Raw genomic sequence first — 12,500 nt, 5'->3', positions numbered from 1 at the left:
CTGTTCGAACTGACTATGGGACAGAGGGAACTGGCCAGCCCTCCGCTCAGAGTTAGCAACAACTGATTGGAATGCCTTGCTCCAGGGGGACATGAACAGCCACCCAAACGCTTTCATCAGTCGTATACTGAACCTCCAGCATAGGCATATCCCTCACCGGCAGTATGTGACCAAGCCCACTGATCTGCCTTGGTTTGGATATCATTACCGGATGGCAGCTGATGCCAAAAACAGGGCCTGGAGGTGATTTAAACGACATCCCTCGGCTCATAACTGAATCATTCATTGACAATCTTGACGAATAATGAAAGAAGTTCAAAAGTAAGCTATATCCAGATGGGAATCCGAAACTTGAAGAAAACTTGCATCTGGAATGGTTGTATCCGAAGTCTGATGGTCCCTGTTGAAGGATCAGTAGGGAAAATCATCTGAGGACACAATCCTGCCTCTAAGCCGGGAGGATGAAACTGTGGCAACCAGCAATCAGGAGATGGCTGATCTACTGGCAAACCACTTTGGTGCCAAGATGCAAGTCCCTAATGCTGAACGTCAGCCTCCACATCTTGCTCTAGGCACTGTGTCTAGGATGATTGAAGTGGTTATACAGCAGGCTGCAGTTCTCCATCTCCTTAACACGCTAGACACCAGCAAAGCTGTGAGGCCAGGTAAAGTTAGTCCGCGACTACTACCCAGCTGTGCTGACCTGTTGGCTCCACCTCTCACGTGCCTCTTCCAACATTGCCTAGCTCGAGGAATTTGGCCCTCCTTATGGAAGAAGGCAGACGTTGTTCCAGTACACAAAAAGAAGAGCCGCTCAGTGGTTGGTAACTATAGACCAGTGTCACTGCTCTCCATTACTGGCAAAATACTAGAATCATTAATCGCTGAGCAAATAATATCACATTTTTGATCATCATCGGCTTATATGTGATCGACAGTATGGGTTTAGTGATGGCCGATCTGCTGCTGATCTCTTGCTGAATCTCTCTACTAAGTGGCATCAGTCGTTGCTCTAGTTGTGTTGTTGCTCTTGACACAGCAGGAGCGTTTGATCAGGTCTGGCACTCTGGATTAGTTTTGAAGCTTCAAGCACTAGGCATCTCAGCCTCCATCTTACAGTTAATAAAAAACTACCTTCAAAGAGACTAAGGGTAGTCCTCAATGGAGCAAAAGCGGAAAGGCACTCAATTGGAGCCAGCGTTCCACATGGTAGTGAGCTTGGCCCTCTGCTGTGGAATGTCTGTTCCAACGATCTTCATCTTATTCCTGAAGCTCAAGTTTGTGCTGATAACTGCACTCTAACCTTCACATACAGAAAGGAAGAAATGCCAACTGCTGCAAGAAACATCAATCACCAACTTTCAGCGATTTCTACCTGGGGTAGGAGATGGCAGGTCACATTTGCAGCGGAGAAGACACAGGCGATGATGATAATTAGACTGTACATGGCAAGTCTGACAGGCTTGTAAATGAGTGGCAAAACTCTAGAGTTCACAGATGAAACTGACATCTTGGGAATGAAGTTTGACTCTTCAATGACCAAGAAGAGCCAAGTGCTTAACCTAGCTAAAGAGACCGCCAGAAAACTTAATGCTCTCCGGCGCCTCTCACACCTTGACAACAAGGGCTGCCAAATCTTATATAAAGCACAAGTTTGCTCTCATCTAATCACTCCTTTCCTGGATTGCCTGCCCCCGTCCCCTTCATCATTCATCAGACTGTTGGACAAAGTGGAGAGACGTGCAAGAAGGCTCATCTCTAGTCTTGACCAAGTCTGGTGGGAACGGTCTGAACATCAGAACCTGCAAACACCCTCCTGACGTTGGTGGTTTTACTGTTATGCACAAGGCCAACATCCTCAAAGTTCTGCACCTAACCTAGCTCCGTGGACGACTAGTAGCTACCCGTAGCACTAGGCTCTTAACCTTGAATAGTCCATGCTGCAACGGCCTTACTCAAGAACATAACTCCATCAGCGATCATTCATTCCTAGGCTGACTCGCGTCTGGAACTTGTTCGCTCAACAGGTTGATACACGGGAGATCAGGTCAACTGATCACATGAAGGCTCTGGTACACGGTTGGCTACAGTCTCATCCTGGTCCTTATATGATCGTTACTTAATATTGTTAATGAATAAAGACTATTCCAACTGATGCATATAACAGGTTCATGAAATAAATGGGCTTCTAGGAGTATGTTTCATTCCTGAACTATATGTTTAACAGATCTCTCACCCTGTCCATAGAGGACAGAAGAAAATGTATATATGCTCGTTAGCACTGTTAATGTGTGGCCACGTCTGTGGTAGAAAATAATAATAATAAAAAAAATACTTAATATTGTTAATGAATAAAGGCTAATTCCAACTGATGCATATTACAGGCTCATGAAATAAATGGGCCTCTAGGAGAATGTTTTAATTAAGCTGAGATAGAACCACAGCTCTTGCTTGCAGTTTCACCAAGTTCCTTATATTATAGTTCCATTAGGATAGTGCCCTATGTGATAGTTTCAGAGTACATTCTCATGAAATAAATGAGTTTCCCATTTATTTTCATGAATAAATGAGACAGCGAGACAAAAAGTCAGAGGAGAGAGAGATGAGCCCACTAGCATGGACGCAACACACAGACGAGTGTGAGGCAGGCCAGGGTGTGGAGGCAGGCCAGGGTGTGGAGGCAGGCCAGGGTGTGGAGGCAGGCCAGGGTGTGGAGGCAGGCCAGGGTGTGGAGGCAGGCCAGGGTGTGGAGGCAGGCCAGGGTGTGGAGGCAGGCCAGGGTGTGGAGGCAGGCCAGGGTGTGGAGGCAGGCCAGGGTGTGGAGGCAGGCCAGGGTGTGGAGGCAGGCCAGGGTGTGGAGGCAGGCCAGGGTGTGGAGGCAGGCCAGGGTGTGGAGGCAGGCCAGGGTGTGGAGGCAGGCCAGGGTGTGGAGGTAGGGGTTCCAGCCGCTGAATATCGCACCGCCGGCAAAACTAGAGGAGAATATTATAGGAGGTGGATGACAGCACCACCACGCTGGGTCCCGACTGTCTTCTTGATGGTTAGAACACAAGTTAGGGTGACCACGTGAGGGGTTAGGGTGACTGCGTGGTGGTTAGGGTGACTGCGAGGGGGTTAGGGTGACTGCGTGGGAGTTAGGGTGACTGTGTGGGGGTTAAGGGTGACTGTGTGGGGATTAGGGTGACTGTGTGGGGGTTAGGGGTGACTGCGTGGGGGTTAGGGTGACTGTGTGGGGGTTAGGGTGACTGTGTAAGGGTTAGGGTGACAGCGTGGGGGGTTAGGGTGACCACGTGGGGGGTTAGGGTGACTGCGTGGGGGGTTAGGGTGACCACGGGGGGGGGTTAGGGTGACTGTGTGGGGGTTAGGGTGACTGCGTGGGGGGTTAGGGTGACTGTATGGGGGTTAGGGTGACTGCGTGAGTGGGTTAGGGTGACTGTGTGGGGGGTTAGGGTGACAACGTGGGGGGCTTAGGGTGACTGCGTGGGGGGTTAGGGTGACCGCGTGGGGGGTTAGGGTGACTGTGTGGGGGTTAGGGTGACTGCGTGGGGGGTTAGGGTGACTGCGTGGGGGTTAGGGTGACTGTGTGGGGGTTAGAGTGACTGCGTGGGGGGTTAGGGTGACTGTGTGGGGGTTAGGGTGACTGTGTGGGGGTTAGGGTGACTGAGTGGGGGGTTAGGGTGACTGCGTGGGGGTTAGGGTGACTGTGTGGGGGTTAGGGTGACTGCGTGGGGGTTAGGGTGACTGCGTGGGTGTTAGGGTGACTGCGTGGGGGTTAGGGTGACTGCGTGGGGGTTTGGCTGACCGCGTGGGAGTTAGGGTGACTGAGAACGTTATAGGGTGACAGTGGGGGCCATAGATGTCAGAGTCTGAATGGTTGAAGTCGATGTTCCATCTGTCACTCTTCAACCCTACCACCCTGCCACCCTGCCACACCCACCCTACCACCCTGCCAACCTGCCACACCCACTCTCCCACCCTACCACCCTGCCAACCTGCCACACCCACCCTACCACCCCCACCCTGCCACCCTACCACCCCCAACCCTGCCACCCTACCACCCCCACCCTACCACCCTTCCTCCCCCAACCTGCCACCCTACCACCCCCACCCTGCCACCCTACCACCCCCAACCTGCCACCCTACCACACCCACCCTACCACCCTACCTCCCCCAACCTGCCACCCTACACCCCCACCCTGCCACCCTAGTGGTCAGTGAGGAGTGACATAGTGGCCACACCAGGCGTGTGCGTGTACGACAGTGTTGCCAGAGCGAGAGCCACCAGCACAGGGATGTTGTGTTGCCATAACTGGCACCAGTTGCTCCTCCCCCAGAAATGCTTCTGACTGAAAACTACTGAAAATAAACAGTTCTATTTTTCTTTGGTGAAAATATATACGCTCTAAAGAGTACCATTTGTTGAATATGACGTCATTATGTTAATTAGCTTCTCGATGTTCTTTTAGGCGACCATTAATTATGTTGCCCACTCTCCTGATGGTAATGAGGCTGGCATGGTGAATATCTCTCTCTCTGTCTGTCTCTCTCTCTCTCCCCCCCTCTCTCTCTCTCTCTCTCTCTCTCTCTCTCTCTCTCTCTCTCTCTCTCTCTCTCTCTCTCTCTCTCTCTCTCTCTCTCTCTCTCTCTCTCTCTCAGACCACCAACGTCACGACAGTGTTGCAGGCTCTGATGTTCAGACTGTTCCCATCAGACTTAGTCAAGACTAGAGATGAGCCTTCCTGCCCGTCTCTCTCTCCACTTCGACACTTCGTCCAGCAGTGTGATGAATGATGGGGGGCAGGCAATCCAGGAGAGGCGTGCATACTGTAGATGAGAACGAACTTGTACTTCATATAAGGTTTTGCAACCCTTGCTGTCAAGAAGGTGTGAGATGCGCCGTGGAACTTAACGTTTCCTGCTGCCTTTTGAGCTATATTAATCACGTGGCTCTAAATTGGCATTAAAGAGTCGAACTTCATTCCCATGATCTCAATTTCATCTGTGAACTTTAGGTTTTTGCCACTGTTATGGTTCCTCGTCTCATATTTCCTCTGTACCTGCAGTAAGAGTCATATCTCTTTTACCTGTACGTCCTCTGAGGCCCAGGGAATAAATTGGTATATGTAAAGGATAACCTGAGTTGTTGGGTCGGGATAAATTTACGATTTTGTATTTAGTTTTGGATGTGGCGTAGGCCTTTCTACCAGAACAAATATGGCGATGGGAGGAGTCTCCCGTTGGAGGAAGCCTGGATGCATTGCATTGTGGGAGCAGCGTCAGCCGCCTGGTGATTGGTCAGTGCAGGTCATGTGACATTGTTGACGAATGGGGCGGCGCCCCAGGGCGTGACGTCAGCAGGTCAGCGGGAACCAGCAGTTGAGTGCAGGAATGGAGCTCAGAGCTCCACTAGCCACTACCACGAGCGGAATTCACGAGTTCATACTCGTGAACTCTCTTGTTTGAGAGGCCAGGAAGCCTCAAAACGTGGATTATTCAGCAACGGTTATTACCACAGACATCGAGGAAGGCTTGACAACTCCAGAGGGCGTAAGAAGTCATAACTCAGCTGGTGAAGTGGACGCCGGGAGCTAGAGGCCGACAAGTTCTACGGCCGTGTGTGCGGGCACTGGGAGGAGCCGTGTAGAGGTTCCTGAGGGTCATGCACTGGTATAGCTGAGAGAGGCTGACGGGCCGAGAGTCTCATCCACTGTGGAGTGTAAGGACACTGTGAACAAGACCACTGGGAAGTGTCAACGAGTTCATTTGTGCGAGGAAGGAAGATCTGAGCAGTGCCAGAAGGAAAATCTGCAGTGAGAGATTCGGACGCGAAGATGATCTGAGGTTTCCACCACCCAATGTAGCCGGGAGTGAACAAGGAATTTCATCAATTTCTCTAGACCTAGAAGCAGGCTTATGGGCCGATATGAACTCGGGACAGGCGAATCATTCCCATACTTGGGCAATGGTAAAAGAATGGCGTGATTTCATGGGTCAGGGAAGACACCAGAGGACGAGCAGGCATTGTAGAAGTGAAGGAGGTGGGACTGAGAGATCCTGGACACCCTCCGAACAAATTCATACGGGACGCTGTCTATCCCTGGCATAGTGCCCATCGTAGATAGTGACAGGGCCTCCTCAAGCTCAACAGATGCAAATGGACGATCCAGGTCATGAGCTAGTCCTATACCCTGCCATGAGCCCCAAACCATGGAGCCCGCAGAAAGGAGCGGGGAACAGTAAACATCCTCAAAGAGGTTAGCCAAAAGTTCGGCTATTTGTACTTCCCCCAGGCCCCCATTACCACTAGGGTCTCTGAGTGGGATGGAAGGCTGGGAGTTCCTCCCTGTCATCTTGCGAACAAAGGCCCAGGCTCCTGCAGAGGAGTCAAATCGGAGAGAGGCACAGTAATCAGCCCAGACCTTGCGTTTGGCAAGGAGGAGGGGGCTCCATTAGGGAGGCTCCGGCCTCGCCCGGTGCTGGAAGCCCCTGGGTAACTGCAGTGAGCACACACTGGCCCAAAGAAGCCAGCTGAGTTCAAAGATGAGGTGAGGAAAGAATGCCCAGTCAGGAACGTTCAATCCGCACGCCAAGATGACCGACCGTCGCGCGGAAAGCCTTATTATGGAAGGACATTATTCTCCTCCTTCTCCTCCGTGTTGTGGAGAAGAGTGAAGCAAATATATCAGTGGCTGAGAGGAAGGGTTGAGCTTACCTCACTCGCCACGGGTGCAAGGCCGAGTTGCAAGAAAGAACTCCAGCCTGTGGTAGACTGAAGTGCTCCCAGGGTGGTCAGTGGTACACAGGGGCTAGATTCACGAAGCAGTTACGCAAGCACTTACGAACCTGTATATCTTTTCTCAATCTTTGGCGGCTTTGTTTACAATTATTAAACAGTTAATGAGCTCGGAAGCACCAGGAGGCTGTTTATAACAATAACAACAGTTGATTGGCAAGTTTTCATTCTTATAAACTGTTTAATAAATGTAACCAAAGCCGTCAGAGATTGAGGAAAGATGTACACGTTCGAAAGTACTTGCGTAACTGCTTCGTGAATCTGGCCCCAGGTTCAGTGGGAGCAAAGACCCGTAATACCACCCATTTGCAATCCAGACCGATTTGTCATGTGCAGTCTAGTTATCATCATCGCTTGTGCCTTCTCCACTGCAAATGTGACCTGCCTCCCTTTCTGTATGTGAAGGTTAGAGTGCAGTCATCAACATAGACTTCAGCTTCAGGAATGAGATGAAGTAGATCGTTTAAATATACATTCCACAGCAGAGGGTCAAGCATGCTACCCTGTGGAACACTGGCACCAATTGAGTGCCTTTCAGCTTCTGCTCCATTGAGGTCTACTCTGAGAGTCCGTTCCTGAAGGTAGTCTTTTATTAACTATAATATGGAGGCTAAGATGTATACTGCTTGAAGCTTCATCACTAATAAAGAATGCCAGACCCAATCAAAGGCTCCTGGTATGTCTACAGCAACAACACAGTTAATCTTGGACTCATTCAGTGACTTAGTGGAGAAATTTAGCAAAAAATCAACAGCAGATCGACCTTTTCTAAAACCATACTGTCGATCACATATTAGCCAACGATGATCAAAATATGATATTATTCCCTGAGTGATTAATGTTTCAAGAATTTTACCAGTAATGGAGAGTATTATTACATCTCTCTCTCTCTCTCTCTCTCTCTCTCTCTCTCTCTCTCTCTCTCTCTCTCTCTCTCTCTCTCTCTCTCTCTCTCTCTCTCTCTCTCTCTCTCTCTCTCTCTCTGTGTGTTCAGACAATAACCTAAGGCCGGCCTCACAGCACCCCAACATACACGGTCCTGTTTATCATGGTTATCATGACATTTAAATGCCTACAGGTCCAGGTGTATTAAAACAGCGCTTTTACATTCAAAATAATACGGAACGGAATCCCGGGACACATTGAGTATATTCGGTGTGTAGTACACGTTTAGCACGGCGGTACAGGGACGTACGCACCCTACACCCCAGCTGGTACACTGGCTATGATATTCAGTTAGAGTTGTTAAGTACATTTGTTAAATCAGGTCGTTTATCTGAGGCGGGTGTGTATACATGCTGATCTGAGGTGGGTGTGTATACATGCTGATCTGAGGTGGGTGTGTATACATGCTGATCTGAGGTGGGTGTATACATGCTGATCTGAGTCGGGTGTATACATGCTGATCTGAGGCGGGTGTGTATACATGGTGACCTGAGGCGGGTGTATACATGCTGACCTGAGGCGGGTGTGTATACATGCTGACCTGAGGCAGGTGTGTATACGTGCTGACCTGAGGTGGGTGAACACTGATTTGAGAAGCTGAGAACAGTGTATGGTTTCTTATATCTTATTTGAGTTGATTTGATTGAAAATGCACAACTTTCTTGTGTATATCAAAATACACACACACACACACTTGTAATCTTCCCTTACAGGCTTAATAGAATTTTACGATCAGGTGACAAAGATTAAGCAAGAAAGAGAAGGATGGACGGACTACATTTTTTTGGACTGTCGGAAAACCTTTGACACAGTACCCCATAAAAGGTTGATGCATAAGCTGAAGAAACAGGCAGGAGTAACTGGTAGGGCGCTCCAGTGGATAAGGGAATACCTAAGCAATTGGAAGCTGAGAGTTAAAGTGAGGGGTGAGACCTCAGATTGGCGTGAAGTCACCAGTGGAGTCCCACAGGGCTCTGTACTTGGACCTATCCTGTTTCTGATATACGTAAATGATCTCTCAGAGGGTATAGACTCATTCCTTTCAATGTTTGCTGACGACGCCAAAATTATGAGACGGATTAAAACAGAGGAGGACAGCTTGAAGATTCAAGAAGACCTGGACAAGCTGCAGGAATGGTTGAACAAGTGGTTGTTAGAGTTTAACCCAAGCAAATGTAATGTAATGAAGATGAGCGTAGGGAGCAAGAGACCAGATACAAGGTATCATTTGGGAGATGAAATACTTCAAGAGTCAGAGAGAGAGAAAGACCTGGGGGTTGATATCACGCCAGACCTGTCCCCTGAAACCCATATCAAGAGGATAACATCAGCAGCATATGCCAGGTTGGTTAACGTAGCAACGGACTTTAGAAACTTGTGTAAGGATCTTTCAGAACTTTGTATACCGCATATATCAGACCAATCCTGGAGTATGCGTCTCCAGCATGGAGTCCATGTCTAGTCAAGCATAAGATTGAACTGGAAAAGGTTCAGAGGTTTGCCACTAGACTAGTACCTGAGCTGAGGAATATGAGCTACGAGGAGAGACTACGGGAATTATACCTCACGTCACTGGGAGACAGAAGAGTTAGAGGGGGACATGATCACCACATACAAGATTCTCAGAGAAATTGATAGGGTCGAAAAAGACCCTATTTAACATAAGGGTCACACGTACTAGGGGGATACAGGTGGAAATTGAGTGCACAAATGAGCCATAGAGACGTTAGAAATAATTTTTTCAGTATCAGAGTAGTAGACAAATAGAATGCATTAGGAAGTGATGTGGTGGAGCCTGACTCCATACACAGTTTCAAGTGTAGATATGATAGAGCCCAGTAGGCTCAGGAATTTGTACACCAGTTGATTGACAGTTGAGAGGCGGGACCAAAGAGCCAAAGCTCAACCCCCGCAAGCACAAATAGGTGAGTACACACACGCACGCACACACACACACACACACACACACACACACACACACACACACACACACACACACACACACACACACACGCACACACACACACACACACATCTAGTACCATAGTTGAACATTCAGCCGATGGGAAACATTTTAATAAAATTATTGAATAGGAAAAATGAAGCAAACATGGAAGAGGAGAGAAGGGAGGGGGAGAGGGAGAGAGAGAGAGAGAGAGAGAGGGAGAGGAGGGGGGGGGGGAGAGAGAGGGAGACAGATGGATGCGGAAATGTTAATGGAGCGGAAACCTGGAGCATCACCAGCTGACCAACATTCTGTTTCCCCTCAGACATCTCCATTTATATATATATATATATATATATATATATATATATATATATATATATATATATATATATATATATATATATATATATATATATATATATATTCTATCCAATTCATCTATTCATCCACATATATATCCGTTTGTCCATCTATCAGTCCACTTTCTCATCCATCCACCAACTTTTATATCAGCTTTTGTGTTTGTCTATGATTCTGTCTGTCTGTGTCCTTTTTTGTTTGTCTGTCCTTCTCTCTCTCTCTCTCTCTCTCTCTCTCTCTCTTCCTCTCTATCTTTCTCCCTCCCCCTCTATCTATCTCTATCTCACTCTCTTTCCATCTTACTCTTCCTTTCGCTATCTCATTATCTCTCTCTCTCTATCTCTCTGTATCTCTCTTTATCCCCCTCCCTTGTCTCTATCTTTATCGCTCTAACTTTATCTCTCTTTTTTTCTCTGTCCACAAGAAAAGATAATTTTTATTTTATATTTTTCAAATTTAAACATTTTGTTTCACATTTACCCCATTGCGTCAGAGCTTTGGGACACGGGCATGGGGCGCCGGTCAGGAGGCGCTAGTAATGGAGTTAGGTGTTTATGGTAGGATGATTTCAGACATTGTAACGAATTTTATAACATGAGAAGCTTGTTTGTGAGAAACCTGTACACGTCCCACAGTCTGTAAGATGCACGGACAGTCTGCACTGACAATCTGCACTGACAGTCTGCACTGACAGTGTAAATTGAAATTTATTCTCCATAGAGCCCCATGGCAAGGAGGTGTATGAGAGAATGGTAGGAATTATCAAAAGATTTTAAGAAAGAATACACCGAAAGAAAATAAACATAATGAAACTTCAAACAATAGTCACGGAAAGTGAGTTAAAAGTTAACAATCGAACATTGGCATATATATATGTCAGACATATGACAATGTTTGTCTGACATATGTCAGACAATCCTATGGATCATGTGTCAATTAGTCCAGCACAACTAATGACCAGAGATAACTGTCTCCAGTACCATCCTGTGCAGACAAGATCACAGCACGCCCATACGTGGGTGACAGTGAGGTGGTACAGGGGTGCAGTGAGGTGGTACAGGGGTACAGTGAGGTGGTACAGGGGTACAGTGAGGTGGTACAGGGGTACAGTGAGTTGGTACACGGGTACAGTGAGGTAGTACAGGGGTACAGTGAGGTGGTACAGGGGTACAGTGAGGTGGTACAGGGGTACAGTGAGGTAGTACAGGGGTACAGTGAGGTAGTACAGGGGTACAGTGAGGTAGTACAGGGGTACAGTGAGGTGGTACAGGGGTACAGTGAGGTGGTACAGGAGTACAGTGAGGTGGTACAGTGGTACAGTGAGGTGGTACAGGGGTACAGTGAGGTGGTACAGGGGTACAGTGAGGTGGTACAGGGGTACAGTGAGGTGATACAGGGGTACAGTGAGGTGGTACAGGGGTACAGTGAGGTGGTACAGGGGTACAGTGAGGTGGTACAGGGGTACAGTGAGGTGGTACAGGGGTACAGTGAGGTGGTACAGGGGTACAGTGAGGTGGTACAGGGGTACAGTGAGGTGGTACAGGGGTACAGTGAGGTGGTACAGGGGTACAGTGAGGTGGTACAGGAGTACAGTGAGGTGGTACAGGAGTACAGTGAGGTGGTACAGGAGTACAGTGAGGTGGTACAGGGGTACAGTGAGGTAGTACAGGGGTACAGTGAGGTAGTACAGGGGTACAGTGAGGTAGTACAGGGGTACAGTGAGGTGGTACAGGGGTACAGTGAGGTGGTACAGGAGTACAGTGAGGTGGTACAGTGGTACAGTGAGGTGGTACAGGGGTACAGTGAGGTGGTACAGGAGTACAGTGAGGTGGTACAGTGGTACAGTGAGGTGGTACAGGGGTACAGTGAGGTAGTACAGGGGTACAGTGAGGTGGTACAGGGGTACAGTGAGGTGGTACAGGGGTACAGTGAGGTGGTACAGGGGTACAGTGAGGTGGTACAGGGGTACAGTGAGGTGGTACAGGGGTACAGTGAGGTGGTACAGGGGTACAGTGAGGTGGTACAGGGGTACAGTGAGGTGGTACAGGGGTACAGTGAGGTGGTACAGGGGTACAGTGAGGTAGTACAGGGGTACAGTGAGGTGGTACAGGGGTACAATAAGGTGGTCCAGGGGTACAGTGAGGTGGTACAGGGGTACAATAAGGTGGTACAGGGGTACAGTGAGGTGGTACAGGGGTACAGTGAGGTGGTACAGGGGTACAGTGAGTTGGTACACGGGTACAGTGAGGTAGTACAGGGGTACAGTGAGGTGGTACAGGGGTACAGTGAGGTGGTACAGGGGTACAGTGAGGTAGTACAGGGGTACAGTGAGGTAGTACAGGGGTACAGTGAGGTAGTACAGGGGTACAGTGAGGTGGTACAGGGGTACAGTGAGGTGGTACAGGAGTACAGTGAGGTGGTACAGTGGTACAGTGAGGTGGTACAGGGGTACAG

At 48.7% G+C, this 12,500-nt stretch overlaps 1 long non-coding RNA gene across 1 annotated transcript in view; it reads right to left on the bottom strand.

The window, feature by feature from the left end:
- LOC138358441 (uncharacterized) overlaps positions 1 to 12,500 on the bottom strand; it is a 95,066-nt gene that overhangs the window by 26,178 nt on the left and 56,388 nt on the right. The window lies entirely within an intron of this gene.

The sequence above is a fragment of the Procambarus clarkii genome, chromosome 1, assembly GCF_040958095.1.
Source record: "Procambarus clarkii isolate CNS0578487 chromosome 1, FALCON_Pclarkii_2.0, whole genome shotgun sequence".
NCBI lineage: Eukaryota > Metazoa > Arthropoda > Malacostraca > Decapoda > Cambaridae > Procambarus > Procambarus clarkii.
The sequence above is the reverse complement of the archived record's forward strand: the minus strand, read 5'-3'. Positions and strand labels throughout refer to the sequence as shown.